Below are 24,224 nucleotides of genomic sequence, written 5' to 3' on the forward strand. Positions count from 1 at the left end.
CGAGGGCCTTCAGCCCAGATCCTCAACAGGTGTGCGGGCATCTAACTCCCATTGAAACCAACCTACTTTATGTGAAAAGTGCTCAGATAGTAGTGATGGGCAGCAGTACAAATCCCTAGGACACACAATGTCTAAGCATAACATGCCTCCCTGGTGTAAGGAGTTCCACGCTGCTAGCACAAGTGATGTCTCTGAAATTAAAGCGACAGATATAAATAAATCAGCAATTCTGGGGGAGATTTTTAAAGGCACAAAGGGCAGCTAGGCACCCAGCTCCCATTGGCTTTCTACTCTAATCCTTACCGAAATGTAGCATATTTGGGATATTTCAAATATATACTGGCAGCTTGCAATGTACTAGAACGTACATTCTTTGTTCTGATGGAAAAAGTTTGATTCAGGATTCATAATAGAATGTATTCAAAAGCAACACATCCTAGGAAGCAAGGAATATATACAAGCTGCTTATGAAAATCATTTTATTGTGAAAAGCGCTAAAGGCATCTTTAAATTGCTCCTTTCTGGCAGGGTGCACTAACAATTTGCTTCCATCCACCACATTTCAGGTCAGGCTACTGTACTTTTTGCAATCACTTTTTAAACTTTTTTTTTTTTTTTTAATTTAAAAAGGTGTTGAGCTCACACTTTGTTTTGAATTCTGCGTGCACCCTATAAGTGGCTATCTGGATCCTTTTCCAACTTGGCTTCTGCAGCAAAGCGTGGAACATACAGTATTTAACTTCATGAGAGTGCAATTATTAAAGGACCACTGCCACATGCTGGCAAACTCTGAAATATATGTTTCCTGAAGACTTACTAACCTCTATTTCTTTGCCCCTCTTTACTGCTTACCAAAGTATTTGTGTGGAAACAGAAGGTCTCTATTTTCAAAACTAATTTCTTTCTGCCTGATTCATTCAGTGATGTTGTATTATCCCTTGTGACATCAGCATTCATCACCACAAAAGCAGCTGTAGTGTCACTAAAGCTAGAGTGACTAAGTCAGGCAGAAAGAAGGCTGGTTATGTAAAACCAAACCTAAATGGTTAGACCATGAATCTCTTTGTAACAAGTCAGCAGTGAGTGGAAAAATACAGAACAACTGAATTTAATGAAATTTTGATGTTATAACGATCCACTGGTGTGCAGCTGTGGTTCTTCAATGACTCATTAGCTTCTGAAAAAGTTCCCTTGCCATTTTATGAGGACAGTAACAGTTCAAGGATAGTTAGCTACAGAAACCTCCTCAAGGAGCTTCACTTTGTCTCAGTGGTACACTTTCTAATTATGTGATTAAACATGTCTTGAAGAAATAGCTACAGTCTCACCTTTGTTAGTATGAGAAATGTCATCCGACTAACTCCAGCTTGTATTTACACCACACGGACATCAGAGAGGAGATCCCTCCATGTCCTCTGTCAACAGTAACACTCCGGCATAAAATTTCTCATCTAAAGAGCAAGGTCTCTTCTCAGCGGTCATTCAGACTCTAGTAGGAGCGCAGAATGACTGATATCAAGGTTCAAGCCATAGATGTGAAAGGTAAATTTTGATATCAGTTTTAACAGCTTTTGGGCAGATTTTTACACTCATGGTTTATATAATTTGTTTTACTTGATTACAGGACCTTAAGGGTCCTACTTCAATGGCATTACTTTGCTTTTCTATCTTTCCATGCTACCTACTAGCCCCCCCAGACAGACAGACAGACAGACAGACAGACAGACAGACACACACACACACCTTTTTTTTTTTTTTTTTTTTTAAGCATAAATACTCATTAGCCTTTGTCCTGATTACACACTTCCCCAGAGCTACCTTTTGGGTTTCCTACATTCTGCAGTAAGGGCCTGAGCCAAAGCCAATTGATGTTAATGGGGAGACTAGTGACCTGGATCAGGTTTTAACTATGCTTGTTTGGCACCTACTTTTGAACAGTAGTAGATTTTATTTATTTATTTTTAGGTAACCAAGAATTATTTCATTCTCAGGTCTGTTTGAGGCAGACACCATTCTTTATCATGTTTGGGTCCTGTTTAGGTCAGAAGTCAAAAAAAACTTCATCAACGCCAGCTGTATCTTATTGTGAAACACCAACCCTATAAACGGGGGTAAGGGGTTAAATGCTGATGAAAAAGCACTTCTCCAAATCCTCTAAAATCTGCCACTGATCTCACAGTTTTAGTTAGTAGTATAATTAGTATCTCTTCTACTACCACCATGTAGTTAAGAATGTTAGAAACAGATGACAAATGGTGCAAAAGTCAGAATTTTTAAATGAATTAATTTAAACTGTTCATAACCACTTTGTCTTCACTTTCTGCAAATATAGTAAACCGGTTTACTGACAGGAATGTTCACCAAGACAGCTAATTACAAGCAGGAAATGAAAAATACTTGTGGAAAATAAATTTATAAAAATTTATAGTCAAGAGTGCAGGCACCAGAAACCTGCTTGTGAGAGTTGTGCTCATCCAATCAGGTAAAAGAATCAGCTCATATGTCCTGGATACCAAAGCAAAACAGCTCAACTCTTTGAAATTCAAACATCCACACTGAAGTGCTTCCAAATAAGCTACAACCCAAACTTTATATGGTGCATAATTCTGAACAAATGAATTAGAGAAAACAGTGATCTGTTTGAGGACAACTTACAAATAATTTATTTGGTTCCACCTCATCTCAGTTACATTCTCTGCAGAAGGGTTGGAACAAAACTATAATTGTGCCCGAGAGGGCTCATAAAACCTGCAAATGCTGCTTCAAAAGTACCTGAACACATTAGATTTTTTTCAGCATATTCCTTCCACTCTGCATCCATTTCCCTAGTTTTCTGTTTAGTGGAATATGGGGCCTTTTCTGACTAATCCTCTGAAGGCTTGCTTGTTCTTGTTCCTGGCTCATGCAAACCCATGAAATAACGTCCACAAAGTCAGAGTCCACCTATTCACAAAAGATGGCACTTTCAAAGCAAAAGGAAATCGCTGCCCACCTCTGGTTGTTCTTGGAGACTGAAGAATGCTTTATTTATAAACACTGCAGTTATATCTCAACATTTATCATCCCTGAATATTATCTGAAGTCATAGTATTTGAGTGCCTTTAGTCACTGTGACTTTCTCCTGGGTAACTCATTCACCTGAAGAAGAAATGCAACATATTTGGAAAGTTGCAAATCTAGACTCAGTGGACTGATTCTTTGCCACCTGGCACTTTATGGAGACATGACACCTGTGCAAAGTGGGTCCAAAGTGCTACCAAATTAGAACGATTGGATTCTACATGTGCCGTGCGCAGGTGAGAAGGAAGGATGGTGCAAGCATTAGGGGAAAAGTTTAAGACTTGGGAGGCAAGGGTGCAATTTCCTACTCAATGGCCAGCTTCCTGTGTGACTTTGGGCAAGTCACAATCTTGGTGCCTCAATTCCTGGTCTGTATAAGGGGAATAACAGCACTACCTTACCCCAGGAGGTGTTGTGAGGAGAATTACACTTAGGATTGTGAGGTGCTCAGCTACTATGGTGACGAGGGCCTATGGGTGTAAGTTGCTACACAAGCTGCAAGACAATGGAAAACTGGGACCTCAAAAATATTGTGTTTTGCATCTGTGCTTATTTTCAAAGCTGCTGTTAAGAGGATCCTGTAGTACCTGTCAAATTACAAGCTTGCATTTTTATTCAAGAAGTCAGAACACCAAAGATCCACTCCTCAACAGAGACCCTCTCATGAGCTTGTAGCTCACTGGGTGTGTTGGTAAATCTCCCTGGGATCAAGCCACGACATGGTGTATCACGGATGGAGAAGTGCCTGCCAAAGCTAGAAGGAGCAGGGTTTTCACTATTAATCTCTAAAGCCTTGTGATGGACTGTTCCTTTCAGTGGAGAACCCGGTGCTTGTGCCATCATTCCAAGCTCTCCTTTCATTTGTGTTTTTCACCTAATATTTACAGCAACGTGCCCTCCAGAGTTCTTCCCTGAACACAGCCCATCAAGTCACTGCCCATGCTCTCTTTGGGCAGGACTTTTAGGCCAGGGTTCCACTAGAAACACATGGATAGTACAGGGTCATTTAGGGCTGCAACTTCCTTCAACATTTCTCCACTGGCAAAAGGTGCAATTATACTGGCATAGAAGTTCTCTTGGCAGCATAGTTTATTTCACTTGCCAGAATGGTATAAGCTATAGCCCCAGAAGCACTTTCTTGCCAGTCTAAGCTGCATACATGAGGATGGAGTTGGTGATGTAGCTACAGTAGAAACTTAAATATAGACAAGGCCTAAGAACTTCAGCTCCCACTATGAGTTGGTAGAAGTCAATGGAATTTGTGCTCCTACAACTTGTAAGCATTTTTGAAAGTCCCTCCTAGCAATACTCTGAATCCAAGCAGCAGATTCTTCCCTCCTCTGATGCTGGCCATCACAAAGCTTGACCCAGTCTGCCTTGCAATACCTTGCTCCATCTACAAGCTGATTCCGCCAGCCAGAGGAGCATTCTGTACTTCTTTCCCAATCATCCACAGAGATTCTAAAAAGGTTACTAAGTCATCCTTGCAAGCATTCCAAAACCTGCACAGCAGTCTGCCTCTTTCTAGACCATTCATGAGCTTCAGAGTACAGGACACTCTCAGGGATCCTGTAATTCGCTTGGCATGTCCAAGCCACCTGAGTCTCTTCTTACTAATCAACGTTCCCATGAATCACATACTAGCACGATTTAAACACTTCCACATTTGTCACCCTGTCTTGCCATCAGGGCCGGCTCCAAGCACCAGCCCAGCAAGCAGGTGCTTGGGGCGGCCAAGGGGAAGGGGCAGCATGTCGGGCTGTTCAGTGGCAATTCGGATGCAGGTCCCTCTCGGAGGGAAGCACCTGCCACCGAATTACCACCAAAGAAGAAAGCAGCGCGGTGGAGCTGCCGCCGATCACAATTGTGATCGCGGCTTTTTCCCCCCCCCCTTTCCCCGCTGCTTGGGGCGGCAAAAATCCTGGAGCCAGTCCTGCTTGCCATCTTATTCAAAGAATTTCACACAAGCATCGGCTATGAAAGCTGTTTAGCCTTTTGATATGTTTGATGCAAGTTGTTCATGTTTCTGAGCCATATAAAAAAAAGTGAATAAAAATCACGTCTCATAAATATGGATTTTCACTTTAGTTGACAATTTATTATTGTTCCAGGATCTGTCTTGCAAAAGAGCTAAGTTCCTGGCTGCTTTACTGACTGTACTTGTTAGCTCAGCATCAAGATCTACATTGCTGATAACAGAGCCAAGGTAGAAAAATTGGTCAACAACATCCAGATGAATACTCTAAGGGGATATCTGGAACTAGTTCTGAAGAGGCTTGGTGCATGATAACAGTCTTCAAGCTAACTGCTAGCCCAAAGATTTTGCATGAATCAGAACTGACTAATAATATGTTGTAGGGCCAGTGGCGGATTTAGAGTTAGTGGGGCTCTGTGCTCAGCTTCATTTTGGGGGGCTCCACTAGGGACCCAGCCAAGAAAAAACATTCTCTCTTATCTCCCCCATCCCTGTTTTTCATTCTTTTTTTCCTTCATCCCCACCTATATTTTAAGTAATAGGAAGTAAATGAAAATGAAGTGAGGTACCTTGATTGTTTTTGTAGTCTAACATTTTTCCACAGACCACTTGAAAATTGCTGAGGGTCTCGGCAGACCACTTAATGATCTTTCCAAATATTGTTTGTACCATTAGCTAACTATTGTAAAGTGCTTTGGATAAGAGCGCTTTATAAAAAAAAAGTAAAAACACATTGGGATGCAGGGTCTGGCCAGGAGTTAGGATGTGGAAGGAGGCTCAGGGTTGGGGTGTGGGGTCTGGGAGACTGTTAGGGTTCAGAAGCAGGTTGGGGTGCAGGATCTGGCCAGGAGTTAGGGTGAGGGAGGGGGCTCAGGGTTGGGGCAGGAAGTTGGGGTGTGGAGCGCTTACCTGGGGCAGCTTCTGTTTGGCACGAGGGGTGCAGGTGGGGGATGGGTGGGTGCAGGAGTCAGGGCAGGGGGTGGGGGTGTGGGGAGGTGCAGGAGTGAGGGCAAGGGGCTGGAGGTGTTTGGGGACTACCCCAGCCTCCTGCCCTGAGCCGCTCAGGGCAGGAGGGGGTGTGGTGTGTGTGTGTGTGTGGGGGGGGGGGTCAGGCAGTCCCAGTCGCGGCCGTTGGGTTACCTTACCTGGCTGGCAGATGCATCCCTGCCCCGCCGCTGCTCAGATTCACTGCCAAAGGGAGCTGCGGCGGCAGCAGCACATGAGAGCAGAGACTCCCTGTCCTGCCGCTCCCTTCCCCCTGGCTTTTTCCCAGGGGCTGCCAGCAGCAGTGCACACCAAGGACTGCACCTGCGCTGCCCAGCATCCAGAGGAGCAAGGCATCAGGGCAGGCGCGGGCGGATGCACCACGAGGGGAGCACACTCGCCTCCCCTACAGTGCGCCCCCAGCCGGCCCCTCACCTGGCCGCCAGTGCCAGCCAGCAGCAGGCAGCAGGAGCCTAGCTTACCGACTAGGAGAACTCACCGCACGCTAGGCCTCCAGCACGGTTCTTAAATGGCTCCCTCCCTGCTTTCTCCCACAGCTTCTGACCCCCCCCAGCGGTCCCCCTGCAGGGAGTGCTAGTCCCCCTGTAGTTGCAGGGCCCTGTGCCAGGGCACTGTGTGTTTCTGCCTCTGTGTAAGGCATCAAGATGGTGAGCCACAAGGGCCACATCGTCCACAAACAGATCCCTTATGATGATCTCCTTCACCTTTGTCTTAGCTCTGAACCTTGCAATGTGAAGCAAACCTCCATGATGTCTAGTGCTAAGATAGACACCCTCTTGAACATCACAGAACACATGTTGAAGCAGGAATGAGAAATATTAAACAACGTAGGAGCCAGCACACAACCCTGCTTCACTCCACTGTTGATGTTAAACGAGTCAGACTTTTGGCTCTCACACATTACAGTTGTGTTCATGCCGCTGTGTAAAGATTTCATGGGGTTTTAGCAATATGGGTGGCCAGCCAATCTTCTTCAGAAAAATGTAAAGCCCTGACCAACTGTGTCAAAGCTTTTAAATCTATAAAAGCCACATACAGTGAAATGTTTCCCTCTGCACTTTTACTGCAATTTTCTTACAGAGAGGACCGTAGCTATAGTGGACCTTCCCAAGCAGAAGCCACACCAGCTCTCAGGATAGAGTCTCTCAGCTAAAAAGTTCGAAGTCTAGATAAAATACGGTTAACATTCCCCCCCCTCCAATGTTAAGAAGAAGAAGAAGAAATAAATCTCTCTCTCTCACACACACACACACACACACCTATCTTCTTTGTTTTAAGAGTGTTGGATTAAATGAGCATCCTTAAAGTCTTGCGCAACAGTTTCTTTGTTCCAACAGAATAGCAATACCTCGTGCAATCATTGCAGCAAGCCTTTGCACATTTGCAGAGTTCAGCAGATAAACAGTCAGATCCTGAATCTTTGTTGTTGGGAAATTTTTTGATGCTTTGTTCAAGTTCTTCTAGTGTAGGTTTGGCATCCAGGGGAGTCATAAACTTCAAACCCAGGCAATTCGTCTAACATACTTGGTCTTCTCTTGAGAAGATCATTCCATAGTGCTCAATCCACCTCTCTAGTTGCTTCCCTTTATCAGTTATGATATTGCCATCTAGATCTTTCAGCAGAGTTGTCTTGTTCTTTATCAGCCCAATGGCCTTTCTAATGCCCTCATTCAATCTTCTTCTGTCACCTGCATCAGCCGCCCGCTGGATGCGGTCAGATACCCAGCCAAAAATTCTTCACCACACCTCCTGGAAGCTATTTGAACAACCTTACAAGCTTTTTTTAGGTTATTGAAGGAATCAGTAGTAGGTGATCAGGGCAGATCTTTTCCTCTCAATGAGTGGCAGCAGTATGTCCAAATGGTCTATGAACCTTCAACATTTTTTCTTAGTACTCTTTCAAACAAAACAAAAAACAAAAAACAAAAAACCTCGATTGCCATATTGTAGATACTTGTCTTCAAGACTTTCCATGCATCTGAAGCAGTTTCATTCATTCCAGCTGTCTTTGCTACTTCATTAAAAAGCCGTTTCTTGACAGGATCATTCATTTAGCACAAGCTAATATGAGGTTGTACAGCAGGTTTATTACGTTGGACCTTCTTTGCTGCAAAATGAAATTTCAAGCTGAGAAAAGAGTGGCCTGTGTCAGCGTCTGCACTTTGGAAGGATCGTGTATTCAAGAAATCTTTCAAATACGTATGTCTTGTCAGTACCAAGTCCAGCTGATGCCAGTGCTTGGACCTCAGATGTCTCCACGATGGTCTTCTGATGTTAACAGCAAAGAATGTGTTGGTCACCAATAAGCCTTACCTGGCACAGAGCTCAAGAATTCTCTGACCCTTGCCAGGTCAGATCTCAGCATTGGAGCCAACTCTGGCATTGAAGTCTCCAAGTACTAAGATAGGTTCCTTCTGTGGAATCTGGACGATCAGTTCTTCCAGCTGTTGGTAAAAACTATCCTTCTCCTCATCACTAGCTTGCAGAGTTGGAGCACAGACACTGACGAGGTTGATGAATCCCTTCTGTAGACTAACTCTAAGTGTCATGATACGTACGGACACTGCAATTGGAGCTTCACACAATGACATAAGTTCATTTCTGATAGCAAAACCTGTATCGTACTCTCCCCTTATGCCTTCAGGTTTGCCATGCCAGTAATTGTGTAGTCTGTCCCCCTTACAAAGCCTGTGTCTGAGAGCCGAGTTTCTGAAAGAGCTGCAATCTCAGTTCTGAAACATGCAAGCTTGTTACTCAACACAGCCATTTTTCTCAAATCTGAATTCAGATCAAAGTTGTATCCAGGGGTCCAAATATTCCAGCAAGCAATTCGGTTTATAAAAAACAGTTGAGCCAGGATGTAAACAACGAGACAGGGCTCGTTTGACCCACCTTTTCTAGGGCCACCCTCACATGAGGTAAGCAGGCCATCCCTAAACAGGAAATCTTGGTACCTGCCCCAGGGCCCTTATGCCTCTCACGGATTCCTGTGACCATCTTGCCAAGACCTTCAGCACACACACTAGGCAAAGCTATGGAGGAGCGGAGGCTGCCATAGACCTGTTGTCCCCCCTTTAGACCACCGAGCCAGAATCCAAAGGCCAGAGCAAGTCTGAATGTTCAATGGCACAGAGGTTGTAGCTTCTGCCAGAGAGCAACCTAGATATGTAGGTGTGATATAATTAGGCCTCTTAAATAAGCTTTTAGAGCTTCCCAGCAAAATTAATGGATGTGTGTATGCATGTGCACGAGCAGGTTTCATTTATTTCAGAGTGCCATTTAATCTTCTATGCCAATTTATTGATAAAGTATCAATCATAATGTAGCATCTGGTTGATAAAAGTCCAATTTCCTCTATTAGCACAGACTGAATTCATAGTACAACTGCAGTCCAGGTGCTAATGAATGATGCTCATAAGCATCCATTGCTAAAGCCAGTGAAATATTCATTCAAGAAAGGTACTGCGTACTTGCTGATCCCTTTGATTTCATTAAGAGCTACAGGGGCTCAGCACTTCTGTCAATCAGGCTAGAAGTGTATTGGTTCTATAACCAGTTCATTGTCTTAAGCATTTTCTTCATGATGAAGAAAACAGTAATATACTTGAGAAGTCGTGGGGATTTGATTATCTAGATGACGCTAGTGGCAGAGAATTCTTCAGATACTCAAATGTTAAATAATTGGAGCATTAATGTATCTGCTGAAATCTTTAGACTTTGTCACAAATCAAAATCTGGTTCAAGCTTATCTTAGAGAATTTCAGTTTTCTTGTTTTAGAACATCCATAAATTTGTGAACCCTATTGATTCCAGAATAGTTTTTCCAAACCAGAATCTAATAAAGCATGTTAATGTAATAACCCTCAACCCCAGTCATCAGCAGGATATGAACCTCAGAGCTTTAGCATTGAAGCACAGACCTTTACTAGTTCAGATAAAGGAGTTACTCCCTTAACAGCCAGCTAATAGGCAGTTATCTCCCTGTAGTGGCAGGTCCACATAGAAAATATGACATACACTTTCAAAGCATATTACATGATTAATTACTATTTGAATATTAAATTCTAGGTTAGTTTATCCTGATACTATATTTAATGATAAATACTCCATAGTTTGACAAGACACCTCAATTTGATATGACCCACTATCCTAGGCTGTTTTGACTCGTTATCTGAAAAGTTTCAGCTTGCTAACTATGAAAATTCATAACTTTTAAACAACTGATGTTCTTACAACTTGACTCCTTTCATTCATCATAGAGACTAAAAAAGAAAAGCCAAAGCTGAAAACCATAGCTGTATTGTTCCTTATTGTACATAAAACAGTGTAAGAAATTATTCCACAAATTGCACTATTACATTGAATTGCTTGACAAATTTGTAGTAATAGCAAGACACTAAGATAAAGCATAAGTGGACAAATTTAGCATTTGCTTTCCAGCTCCATTCTGTGTGCTTCATTCCTTATACTTAATGTTGCATTCATACTATTTTTACATAGCATTTCCTTGTTTAAATAAAAGTAACTGAAGGGCCAATGGAGCTTTTAAGTTTTATGATCTGGATCTGTTTGGCTTAATGCCATCAACCTGGAACTCAGCTGCCCCATTTGTGGATGAAAATTTAATTCCAAAGTTAAAAGTACTTCAGAGTCCCATTCCATCTCTCTAACTTCAGAGATCGATCAATTTTTTTTTTAAACGAGATGAGCAAGTTCTACTCAGATTGCACAAAACAATTAAATGCTGATATTTCAAATGACTATTATTTTACTTAAAACTTGGCTTACTCCTTAGCTTTCAATGAGATCTAGAAAACAAGAGGATTGAACAAAATCACGTTAACCATTATTGAGTCTGCCAGAGCAAAATTTCTCACTGGAATATGGGCAGGGAAGAGGTTTTTTTGGGCTCATGCACCTGCCAAAGCAAACATTTTCTTCCCACAATGCCATTTTAGCCCGTAGAACTCACACTACAAGTTGCTCTTGAGGCCAAGAGCTTAGCAAGATTCAATAAAAGGGTTACCTAGTTAGACGGATAAGATCATCCCCAGTTACAATACTAAAATTTTAGAAAGCTTTAAAAGGGACACAAACGGTAAAGCTTCAGCTCATAAGCCAGCCTCAAATTCTTAAGAGTGAGGAGAAAACTTCCATGGGACAGGCTATCCCATAGCTGCCTAAAGCAGGATTCCTCTTTCGGAATCATCTGGTACCGGCCAGTCACACTGGTCTGACCCAGTGGGGCAATTCCTATTGTGTGCCAATGTAGCAACGAACACGGCTGAACTATCGGTCTTCAGTTTCAACAAACAAGTTGCCTCTGGGCCAAGACAAAGGTTGAAACAAACAACCAAACCAAACCAAACCAAAAAACACGAAGCGAATTGGTTTAAGAAAAAGCTCTGAGCAATGGAAAAAGGGGGCATTTCAGTGGAACTTTGCCTCACCTGCTGTGTGTTACCTGTGCCCAATAAAATAGTGATAAAAATTTTCCTAGCTGAAAGAAATGCAAGAAGTAAACAAGCTTCAGCTGAAATAATCTTCCTTGCCTGTCTTGGCTGGCAGCATCATATCCCTCGGTAAATCCCTCCGCCAACTTCAGCTCATCTTCCACCGTGAGTTTAAGCAGCTCAGCCTTCTGCTCAGCATCACCCTTGCCTAGGCCTCTGCCTTCATTTAATTCCTTTCTATTATGAGGTTTCTTGGTCCATCCTTGGAAGTGTCAAACTGGCCACTGTCAGAGCAGAATGCTGGACTAAAGGGACCATTGGTTTGACATGGCAGTTCCTATTGCAATACCTTCTCCTGTGGTAGTCAGGCAATGAATCCTGCTCAGCTCTTCCACTGTGCATGTCTCATTTCCATCTTCCCATCATGCTGTCTTCTACATTCACATCCTTCTTTAATACCCACTTCTTCTACAAAGCTAACAAACACTAATCCCTATCTCTTTTTTTTTTTTTTTTTTTTAAATAACAAACACCCACCCCACAAGGCCTTACATTAGCACCATTTTCTGAGTTTCCCAGTGTATGTGTGTGTCTGATCTTTGCCTACCCATTTAGGATTGCAAGTTCCTTGGAGCAGGGACCATTTCCCCCCTTATTAGTACAACACCAAACACAGCATCATCACTTAATGAAATAAAAGCAAGAAAACGTATTTGCTTAAACAGTTTCATCCTCATTTTGCATGATGGGTTCTTCACCCCATCCATCTAACTGCTCTAAGAACAGATATCCCCATAGTTGGTCTCAACTCAGATTACTTTGCCATAGACTGTCTGACTCGCTCTTCTAATCTCATCAAAAAAATTCTCATCCCTGGCCTACACTTCTTAATTTCTCTCATTTACTTCTGCAAAGCATTTTGCAATGCCATTTGTGTGAAAGTCGTTATGCAAAGTAAAGTTGTATTGCATATAGTTTTCCCCTCCCCCAAGCATTAAAATTTCATTGAGAACAATGGGAGTCCTGTGCATGCAGGAAGGGAAGATACTGGAGCGGAAATCCAGATTCAAATGCATAATTGTCCCCAAGACTCCCCAGACGCTCCAGGGGGTGGGGGGGGGGAGGAAAGAGACATTTACACATGACTGTTCCCTTCTGGGCTTTATTTCATTAATAACTTTTAATTTCTGTGTGCTATAAAGTAGCTATAGATTCCTAGATAGGCAACATGACTGAATTCCTCCTTCCATCTCAAAATGTTGTTATACAATATCCTGATGGTCCTTCTGTTTTTACTAGAGAGTATATGATTCACAATTCATCTCGGAATAGACCACTTGGCTTTACTTCTCAGTCTGAATTCCATAGCAGACCTCCAATGCAAATAGAGATACTCTCAGGGCATTATCTGTATTTATGAGACCATAAGTATGCTTAAACCAAAATAAGGAGAGTCTCATAAGTGTATTAACCCACCAGCAGTATTTGTACATTATATATGTTTAATATGGCTGTTGCTTATATCTGGAAGTTTTCTATTGAAAAGGTTACTGCATACTGCTACAAGTCTAACCTTTGCAAATCAAATAAAAAAATATGGTGGAATTTAGAGAGGTTTGGCAGATTGGAAAAAAAAAATCTGAAGTTTTGACTTGTTCCCTGGTATGAGAACTTGGCATTTTGAAGAGACAAAAATCAAGAAAATCCTGGAATAGAACTAAGGGTTTAAAGAAAGCACAGCTAAGAGTTTTAAGATTTAAATGCTGTGAATAGGAAATTAGTTTCCAAAAGGAGCTATACACTTTTTTTTAAGTCATGTAAACTTATTTTCTGATTATAAAGTCCTGAACTGAAAAGCCATGGCTCCCGGTTGGAAAATCATCAATGAATGCCTTTTAACGTTCTCCCTCATTACTAGCTGTAGCAACACTGCAAGAGTTTACGAAGTAGTTGAACTTACACAGCTATGTGCCAGCGGTGCTTCAACATGCTTAGCTGCAGCCCACAGGCTAAATGGAAACCAGACTGGAACCACTCCAGCCCCACAGGGCTTGCCTTCCAGAGGGTCTGCAATTAATTAAGACCGAAGGGGAGCTCTGAATAACCCTTTTGTGGCGCAAAATACACACAGTCAAAACCCAGCTGACAAACACAACAAAACTGACTTCATAGTTTCTTATGAGAAAACCATTAAATGGTTTGAGAAATGAAGAAACACTTTGTTCAAGTCACTAGTCTGAATGCAATATATTCAGATTACAAAGCAGTACTACCCGGTTATAAATATCATATTGCTTTATCCCTGGGTAACCAGGTACATAAAAGCCAGTAATAACACATTAGGTTTTACGTTAGCATACAGTACCTACTATTCCATTTTCAGAGTTCACATATTCTTTTTTGTAAGGGCTCAGATATTAGCAAATCTTTCCAATTCAGCAGGCACCAAGGAAAGTCTCATCACCGGATACACTGCTATGGTGCATTTTGAGTTCTTTGCTCAGGTTATTCTGTTACATAAATGGGTTTTTTAAATGAATACAAAAGTTTAACAAAGGAATGTGTCCCCTTTGCACTGATGAGATGCCCTCTTTCTTCCATAGAGTCCGAAGAGCATGTTGAAGGGAAAAATAAATCAATCACAGGTTGGTTCAACGTTCCAGCATTAAGAAACAGAAAATGTGCCACATATGGGGTTTAAGATGAGTGAAATTTAAAAATCTTCCCTAAAGCTAGAAAAATCTGGAGGAGAATCTCAGTCCTAACCCTGAGTGGAATTCTATGGCCCGTGTTACACAGGAAATCAGACTACGTGGTCCTAATGGTCTCGTCTGGCCTTAAAGTCTTGAATCTATAAAATCCTTACTGTGACACAGCATTTTAGGTTACTTCTCAGTCAGAGCCTTGCATGAATGTAAGCCTGTCTATTATGCACAGACCATGCCTGTTGATATAGGACTCTGAAAAGGCTGATTTGTGAGTTACTATGGTGCTCATGAAAGTGATACTGTTAATGCTGGCTGGAGCAAGCAGGATGCAAGCAGCACATAAAGGCCTGGCCCAAAGTCCATGAAAGTCAATGGAAAGGCTCAGAAATCTCAGTGGGTTTAGGTCAGTCTCATACTGTGCAATCTCTCTCTAGAGCCTGATCCAAAGCCCACTGATTTGAAGTCAGCAAAAGTTGTTTGGATCAGGCCCTCAGCTCTGTCAACGTGCCCTAACCCATTCTGCAGCTCCCTTAAAATGAAACAACTAACTCATTGTCACTTGTGACCTAATGCAGGATTTGAACAGAGGACTCCATAGGGGAAAGACTGCCACCAACAAGAAATGTCACTGGCCCAGTCTAAGCAGCCTGCATTAGTACCATTGCCAACATCCAAAACATGCAGGAAATATAAAACTATTTTATATGAATGCATAAACAGCACAGTAATTTTCCATGCATGTGTGTCAGTTCTCAAACCAAATAAATTCCAGCGAACATACTATACCTTCTTTGGGATCTCAAAACAACTATGCCTTATTTTCCTTCATATTTTGACAGCAGCTATGATGGACTTTTCCAAATTCAGCTCCATCCTCCTAGAAATCTGCTTGTCAGGCATGTTAAATCTTTTACAAATTCTACCAAATAACTGCCTCACTTACTTCCAGAATAATAATTAAAAAAAAAACACCCACCCACCCACCCACACCCCACACCCACACACACTTGCAGCCTAAAGGAAAACTAAAACCTTGTCTCACGATTGCTATCCCTCTGCAACTCTGAGATCTAGCTTGCCAGGGAGATGAAAGTGCAAATTCAGTATTAGGTTCTGTGGGTTGCATACAAAATAACCAGCCACAGCTTAACAAATATTGTATAAGCCACCTGGGAAGGTTTGCACTGGTCTTCACTTTCACAGGCCCTTCATGGTCCATCACCACCCTACCCATCTCTCATTCGGTATCAAGCTGTCAGTGCTCACCTCCAATCAGCCTAAGATGCTGGCCTCCACTGCCCACTTGTTAAATTTTTCAAGCAAGTACCTTCATGCTTTCTCCCATGCTGCCCTTCACACTTGGGAGGCACTCCCCATAAACATCCACAAAGTTACCTCATTATCCCCCTTTAAATCTCCCCTTAAAAGTCTCTCCTTACCCATGAAAAAATGTAACTCTTCTGCCAGCTGTTGTCAGCAGCTAAAGAGCTGGCTTTAGTTTTCGAGTGGGTCCCGCTAAAGACTAACACAGGCTCAACTCTTCACCCAGAAACCTGGGAAACAATAGATGGCACCCTGGGTGGGCAGCATCTGCCCACTGACAAGCACCGAGTCCAGAGGTTTAAAAACAGAAGTTGACTAGCGAGGGGGGGGCAGATAGGACAAACAGAACAAAACTTGGAAAAGCCAGCAACCAACACATTAACAATATTAGGTAAGACTCCAACCCTATGGAAGTGTCTTCATTAAACTATAGTCCCAACCTCAGGCCTACTGGTACTTGAGTGGTTAATGCATTCTAACCACTTTCTTGCTCCCCCAATCACAATTGGATGTTCTGGAGTCCAAGGATTCTGGCAGGTCAAGTGGTGCCTGGGGACTCTGCTGTCTGATCCAGCTGAAGTGATTTCAGCTTTAATTGCTGGGTAGGGAGGCTCACACCAAAATCCCTGCCATAAGTACTGAAATTAAGGGTGCTGCAGCACCCCCTGGCAAGAAGTGGTTCCCATTATATACAGGGTTTACAGTTTGGTTCAATGGCTCTCAGCACCCCCACTGTACCAATTGTTCCAGCACCTCTGATCCCTCCACAGCTTCAGTCCAAGCCAACTCAGCTTCTCACTGTCCACTGTTTTATAGCTGGCTTGGCTGGGCTCAGCTATTTAGAGGGGGATGGGTGATATTCGGGACCCTTAAGTGAATCTTTATCACCAGAATGGCACTCCCAGCACCAGCAGTCTTCTTCCCCCCCCCCCCACCCTTCTCTATTTTTAACTCTGTCCAGGCTCCCTTACCCAACTGGGCTGTAATCTCAGTCAGGGTGACCCCAGGCACATTCGGTTTTCCTTTCTTGTCCCTTCATTTCGTTTCCCCCAAACTCAAAACTTAACTGTATTTTAACCAAGATGCCCCACAGCATCACAGAACAAATGCACGTGTGGCTTGCCCCATTTAAGTTGTCTACACTAGAAGCACTACAGTTGTGCCACTGTAGTGTTTCCCAGGGGATCTTCTGACACTGTAGTAAACCCACCCACTTAGGAGGTGGTAGCTAGGTCACTGGAAGAATTCTTCCATCAACTTAGTGCTGTCTGCACTGGGGCTTAGATGAGCTTAATGTCTCAGGAGGTGTGAATTTTTCATATCCTTGAATGATGTAGTTGGGTTGACCTGACTTTCCAGTCTAGGCCAGCCCCTTGCTCTGCAACCGATGCCGTCTGAGAGCACTGTCCCCCGTGGAGTGCTCAGGCAACTCTGGAATGCTCTCTTCCCATTTCACCAATGGATGTCAACAGTAAGCTCTACTCCCTAGGGCTTCAGGCCATAGGATCCACACAAATCTTTGTAATGGTTAGGCTGCTGGTGAGCTGCCTACTGTGCTGACCAATTGTCTCATTATTTCTTTGTACTCCCTGCCTGTATCCTTGGGACGGGGCTATCCTTTTGTTCAGGGACTGTACAGCGCCTAGCACAATGGAGTCTTGTTTCCTGACTAGGGCTCCTCGGTGCTATAATAATAATAATGGAGTAGTTAATCTCCAAGAAGAAAGGTAAGGCCTAACTCTTCACGATGCTCTGCCCACCATACAAAACCACAACAATCTCCATCTATCAGTGTACTGAAAAGACAGTACGTTCTTAACATCCCACTTTGTCAGTTTATACAATGTGACCAGATGCTCAGATATCATAGTGATGAGCCAAGTGTAAGTGTCTCAGAGGGATTTGTTATTTTCCTTCCTGAATGTACATTTGGGGCAGGGTCTGGCTTAGTGTCGGTCTCGTATAATACTGAGTTCCCTGTTGATGCTTTACAAATACCGCTACTGATAATTACGCTACTACAAGTATCGCCAAGTCACTAGGACTAGTAAAGAAGAGTTTTCTGGAAAATATTTTGCACATGTAAATACACAGGGCAAAGTCATCACTGGAAAGACTCTGATTTCAATGATTCACTCATTCCATGGGTGACTGCTAACTGACCTAATACAACATCAATCACTAAATTCGGAAAGTCAAAAGCAAGTATGTCAAATTCTTCATTTCTTTAATACTTTTCCTCCCTCACGCTGGCCAAGTGCATTGCATCAGTCTCTATTATCAGGACACTTCTTCCTAGTTGCTAGATACAAGTATGTGGAAAGTATCTTAAAGTGGGCATCTCCTCCTCGCCACAATAAAGGTAGTGAAGAAATGTGAGGAGCCCTCTGGTCATTGAGAAGCCATGACTAAAAGATTAACCAGAGCAGAAGTCCAAGCACCTTGTAGCAGAAAGTTGCTAGGATCCTCTCATATTAGAGGATTTCAAACACTTTGCTCAGTACAATCAGCATCTCCTCCAGAGCTCATGTTTGCACTTTTTTCCAATTTTCTCTGCTTTTACCCAGTATTTCTATGGCATCGTCCTAACCTGGTGTCTCAGTGTATGCTTTTTACTAGATAGCTCCATCTGACTTTTGACCTTCCATACGTTTACAGGCATGCATACTAAACATCAGTGTAATTAATCTCACATTTCAGGTTGTGGAGCGATTCTTGCTGGGATCAGGAAGTTTTTGCCTCCCTCCATTCAGCACTGTACTATTTGCAAGGTCAGAGCTGGTCTTTACAAAGCTCATAATCACAAGCCTCTCATTTTGGAACCCTTGAAAATGAAAGATGTTATTAACTCTGACATTATTAAGAAATTAGATCCTAACACCATTCCTTGCGAAGAGATCATTGAAAATCTAAAGTGATCAATTGCTGGGTTTGAAAAAGTTTGTCACCGATTTTCCTAAGGAACAGGGTTATTCATGGTCTTCACCCACTCACAGCCACCTAGTCTGTGTCACTCCAGACCTGTGGCCACAGCTTTCCCAAGTTTTAGAAGACCACCCCCGCCCCCCCAAAAAACCACCCTATTCTCAGCTGTGAGCAGGGAGATGGTGTCATACAGCCACTATTCCCTCTCCACCTGAGTATGCCACCTTGCCTCTGTGTCCCTTCTTCAGTTCCCTGCTCAAGAAAAGTCTTAACACCAATATTTAAGTTTAAACACAAGCAGTTTCCTCACCTGTGTTTTGTTAAACAATAAAGGGATTCAACCCTTGTGCCTGGGCACCTCTTTCTCAAGTTTTCACAGTCCCTTTAGCTCAGGTGTTCGCCCTGTTTCTCTCTACCTTCAGCCATAGGATCTTCAGACACTTGTGGGGAGAGACTTGAACAACCTGCTTGCCCTAGCAACTCACCCTGATTGAGCAACAAGCTGCCTTAGATAACCCCCGCTACCCCCATCTGATCCTGCCCTAGCTGGCCTGGCTCTTGGTCACATGATTAGTCACAACCTCCCCACATCCCAGAACAATATCCTCTATCAGTCCCTCTGGATTATATACCCTAGAATTCCCACCCTTAAAAGGCAGATGCCTCATAACTAGAGCTGGTTGAAAATAGTAAGCAATTTCCAAAAAGCAATTGGGGGGGGAGGGGAAAATTGTGCAGAATTTGTCCAGTGAAAAACTGAAAAAATGTTAGTTTGAGAATTTTAGAACCATTTTAGGACCTCTTTCATTTTCACTCCTTTTTACAGAAGGACGTATCCCTGCTGCACTACCTATGAGCAAGTGGCACTACCACACTGCTCCCAATAATAAAACACATGCTCTTCAAAAGCCCAACGTTCTCCCCCTCACCGGGATGTGGCTTTATTGGTAAATCAAACATGAATCTCATCCAAAGATTTCTCCCTAAACCTCACTGTTTGTAGGATTTCTCGCAGGTCTCATGTCTCTGCCCTTAACTCCACCCAGGCAGAGGCTCATATCAACCTCTCTTATATGCTAGTGGATAAAAACTTACTCCGCATTTCTATGCGGTGATACAACTCTTGCTTGCAGGGTGAGTCAATAGGAGAGGCAGGATCGCAAAATCTGCCATACTTATGTGCTCATAACTTTAAAGAAAAAGCTACTGAACTGATTTTCTTCCAACTTGGCTGCAGATCTCAATGATCTTTGCAAAATAAGCCAAGAGTGATATTTTTGTCTTTGGAGTCTCAACAGTACATGTGCAAAGTTTCCTGACTGAATATTCCCCCCCCCTCCATATATAACTCAAGAACAACTGACCTGATTTTGCTCATGCTTTCCAGAACACTTAACCTTTGACCTGACACAAAAGTAAGGAAAATTTCAGCCCAAAATGAACTAGTATGACAGAGTTATGAGCAACTGGAGGAAAAGAAAGTTAGATTAGGATGGAAGATAGATCTCATCCTTAATGATAATATGCACTAGTCACACTTTCTGTAACTCAGACTTTTACTTATCAGATTCTTTACAGCGACTCCAGCCATCTGGCCTTCTTCAGGAAGACAAAAATATCAGTCTCTTAAAAAGTATAATTTTGTTTTCACATGAAATAAAAATAGTATGCTGCTTACTGCAGCTCCTTGTCTCCATAGACCAAAGTAAATGAAACTAAGAAAAAGAGAAAAAGTGAGAAATCTTGTAAGTGGAATGGCGGAGGGAGGGGTGGGGAAGGGGAAGCCATCTGACCCTCCTCTGATGTTCTGACGCAATGCTTTCAGGTTAGGCAGTCAGAGAGGGCAGCACTAGTCAGAGACCTTTGGAAAAAGAACGGGGTCATGCTCAGATGAGTGATTCTACACACATTCATTAACGAAGGCTAAACCAACACAAGAATGGACTAGCACCTAAATAATTTTGTTGGAGAAAAGTGGGGCATATATTGGCCTAAAACTTTCCAAAAGCACTAGTGATTTTGGGTGCCCAATCTGGGACACTGTAAGGGGGCCCATTTTCAGGGGTGAGTGCTCAGCACTCTCTGATAAATCAGGGTCTTTTAAAGGTGTCTCAAATTGGGCACCCAAAATCACTTGCAAACTTAGTATGATACACTGTTTTAGTAAACAGGTTCTCCCAACTGAGTTCTGCATGGTGCCTCCCCCAACTATTTTTAAAAATTAAAAACAGCACGCTCACCCACACATCACTCTGCCCAAACTATGCTGAGCCACTTAATGCCCGTGGTGAATAAATGTTTCTCTCTCTCTAAAATGTAGTGGTCTATTATAGAGATTTCAAAGTGATTACAACTTTGTGAAAGAATGTTTCCAACAACAAGACATTTATTGGAATTGTGATTAAAGGGAATTTCCATTGTTTATGGAGTATAGAAAGAAATCAGTCATGTCTCTAAACAAAAGCTCTAGCATTTTGTTAGCGTACACTAAGGTCCACTCCTGAACTCATAATAAAAGCGAAAGTAAGATGGCTTTAGTTCATTTGAAAACAAGCTACAACACAGTAGCATTAAGGAAAGAAATCCTCAGCCCCAACTTACATTGAAAGAGAGGAGGAAGTAATGGACGGGGCCAACTGCTTCTGCCACGGGCAGTGAGACTTTGCACCGTTCAAGGATCCATTGCTCATGCTCCCATTCAGAGATGACATTGGCTGCCCCTCTGCATAGATTAGTGCAATGAGTGTCACTTCCCCAGAGTACAAAGGTGTAGACATTTCCCCTTACAGGGTTTTCCACAGGTTAGTCCCCTTATCAGACATAAACATAGATCCTGCTACTTTGGGTCTTTGCATATCATTCCAGAGAACTTTAGGATTTACCCCTAAGATGCCTAGTAAATAAATTATATATATAATAAATTAAAAGGCTTCTAGAAAAAAAAAATCTGTCACCATTCCAGTATTCCCATTCAGTGTGTAGGGCTTTTACCCAGTCTGAGTACAGGCTGACACTTGAACGATATTCCCTGAGAGAAACCCACTCAGATCATATATCACAGTACAACTGAAAGAATTAGCTTAGAAAATTTCAAATTCTCCATGCTTTTTAATAGCAAAACTGCCACAGAAGTTAGATGGGTAGAGGGGCTTGAAACTCAGGAAACCTGGGTTCTAATCCTGGCTCTGCCACTAATCACAGGCAAGTCACTTCATCGCTCTGTGGCCTCCTTCCCCCTCCCTTTGTCCATTTAAATTATAAGCTCATCAGGACAGAGATCATCTTTTGTGTGTTTGTACAGTGCCTACTACAATGGTGCCCTGATCTCCATTAGGGGGTTCTTGTTCATTTAACATAGGCCTGTTTTTATGGGAAAGAAAGGACCACTTATCAAATTGTTACATATCGAGTTTTACAACAAGACAGTATTGTAAGAAATCCATGTGGAATCACTTAGTTCCTAGGACATTGCATTTGATCAGAAAATGGGCTCTGGCATAAAAATGAATTCACTACATATCCCCCTTTCTCTGTTAAGCTCATACATAGTAGAGCCACAGCACCGAGGGCTGGATCTTACTGTGCTTCCATATACAAAACTCCCATCCACTTCAACAGGAGTGACGCATGCACAAGGACCAGAGATTATAAAAAGTGAAAGGAGCTTTCCCAGACTAGATTGGCAAGCATAGAACTCTTTCACCTTGCTATTACTCATCACTGGGGCGCAGTAACCTGGACCATGGACTGCAGTGAATGTGCAGCTTACAAGCAAGAAAGAGATTGAGGTTAAAAGCGAGGGAAGCGTCCAAAACAGTAGAAAAGTGACTAGTAAGAGAGAACTCACAAGCATGCTTATTTTGGCCAGAGTTTTGCATGGGAATTCAACACAATGTACTGGTGTCTCTTTAGTGATAGGCTTTCATGGAACATACATTCAGTTCTGCACATTGCATAACCTGTTTTGTTCCAGTTAAAGTTAAACCCACCTTCAGAGGCAGGCAAATTAAAACGTTAATATATAATTCTTTTAAAGCAACTGACCTCACTCATTCTTCCTTCATCTTTTGTTGCGCAATCAAATGCTGATCAAAGTGTGCTGATGAATGCACTCCTTCCAAGAAACAAAGCTTACAGATTCACATCCTATTTCTCAGGCTTCTAAATATCTCAGAACCACAGAGACTGGAGTGTTGTGTGGTCTGTCTGTAATTGGCTTTCACAAGAAGCATAAGCGTCCTAAGGAAAGCAACCAGAAGAGAGGTTGTAAACAACACTAAACAATTAATATACAGTAAGTAAGAATGGTGCCTGCAGTATACAGATAACAGTAACTATAGCATTATTATTATAACAGGAGTGTGGTCTAGTGGTTAGAGCACAGAACAGGATTCAGGAGTCCTGGGTTCTGTTCTTGGCTCTGACACTGGCCTGCTGGGCCTTGGGCAAGTCGCTTCACCCCAACTCAGTTTCCCCATTTGTAAAATGGGGATGACGACACTGACCTCCTTTGAAAAGCTGTTTAAGCTCTACTGATGAAAAGCACCCTATAAGAGCTAGGTATAATCATCACCCCTGCAAGATTTGTATTTTACAGATTAAATGAAATCTGTTTTGGTAATGCACCTAGAGCACAGAGTTTGAGTCTGGAGGTAAACTCTGTGCAAGTTATCCTTTATGAAAAGAAAAGGGAATAGATATTGTATTCAATTATAGGATCTAGGACACAAGATTGAAAAATTGGTTAAGCTACTATAAAAACTTCTCATTCCTTTGTTTCTAAAAGGAAAAATATTTTTCCTATCTATCCCACTATATATTTTAATTGACTCCTTCTAGCATCAAAAAATCTTTTACTAAGCAGAACATAGTATAAAAAGAATATAATACTACTGGTTCAAATCCAGCCCAGGTCTTATGACTGGCAGTTGTTGCCATCTGAGGATTGGTTGGTGACTTATGTGAAATGAGTTTAGTGGCCTCCATCAAGTTCCCAGTGGACGTGTGTACACATCACAAAAATAATCAACAGTAATTAACATCAGTGGCAAACTGAGCAGAGAAGCAAAGAAAACTGAGCTGCCTACACATCTTCCTTGGCCAGAGCTGGTCACTGCAGGTCACGGATAAAGTAGCAGAGACAAAATTTGCAGTGCCATTGTCCAATGCTATCTCCATAAGCAGAGCACTGCAGTCTCCAGGGAGGTCAAGCTGGCACCTTTCAGGAGCAGGAAGTTCACATAAAATATAATGGCAGCCAAGTTAGTCTTTTTATATGATTCAATCATCTGCTAATCCAAAGTCAAATCTACCTGTGCCAGCCTCCAGCAAATAATACTGGTCATTTCCCAGCGCTACTACAGCCCCATAATTGAGATATCTGAGTTACCTCATCTCTCTCAATTCTAGAGCCAAATATTTGAAAACAAGTGAGAGTAAAGTTGTCTGTAAAGACTGCATAAGCCTATCAGTGGAGCTCATGTTTCTATTACCTGAATGCACTGCTTACTTGTGCTGTGTGTGACCTGAACCATTGAAGTACAATAGTCCCTTTTTATGTCAGTTAGCCCATAAGAAAAAAGTGAAGGATCAGAGGTCATCACAAGAGGAAATCTGGGCTAAGCACTCTAGGTTTTCCCCCCTCTCTCTGCAGGAAGCAGCATGATCCCAGAGTGCCATGAAGTCTTGTTTAACCTTTGACCTTATCAACCAACACTCAACAAGCACTTAGATCAATTTTCTCCCATGTTACCAGAGGAAGAGAGGCAGAGAAGC

The sequence above is a fragment of the Trachemys scripta genome, chromosome 1 (assembly GCF_013100865.1).
Source record: "Trachemys scripta elegans isolate TJP31775 chromosome 1, CAS_Tse_1.0, whole genome shotgun sequence".
Lineage (NCBI taxonomy): Eukaryota > Metazoa > Chordata > Testudines > Emydidae > Trachemys > Trachemys scripta.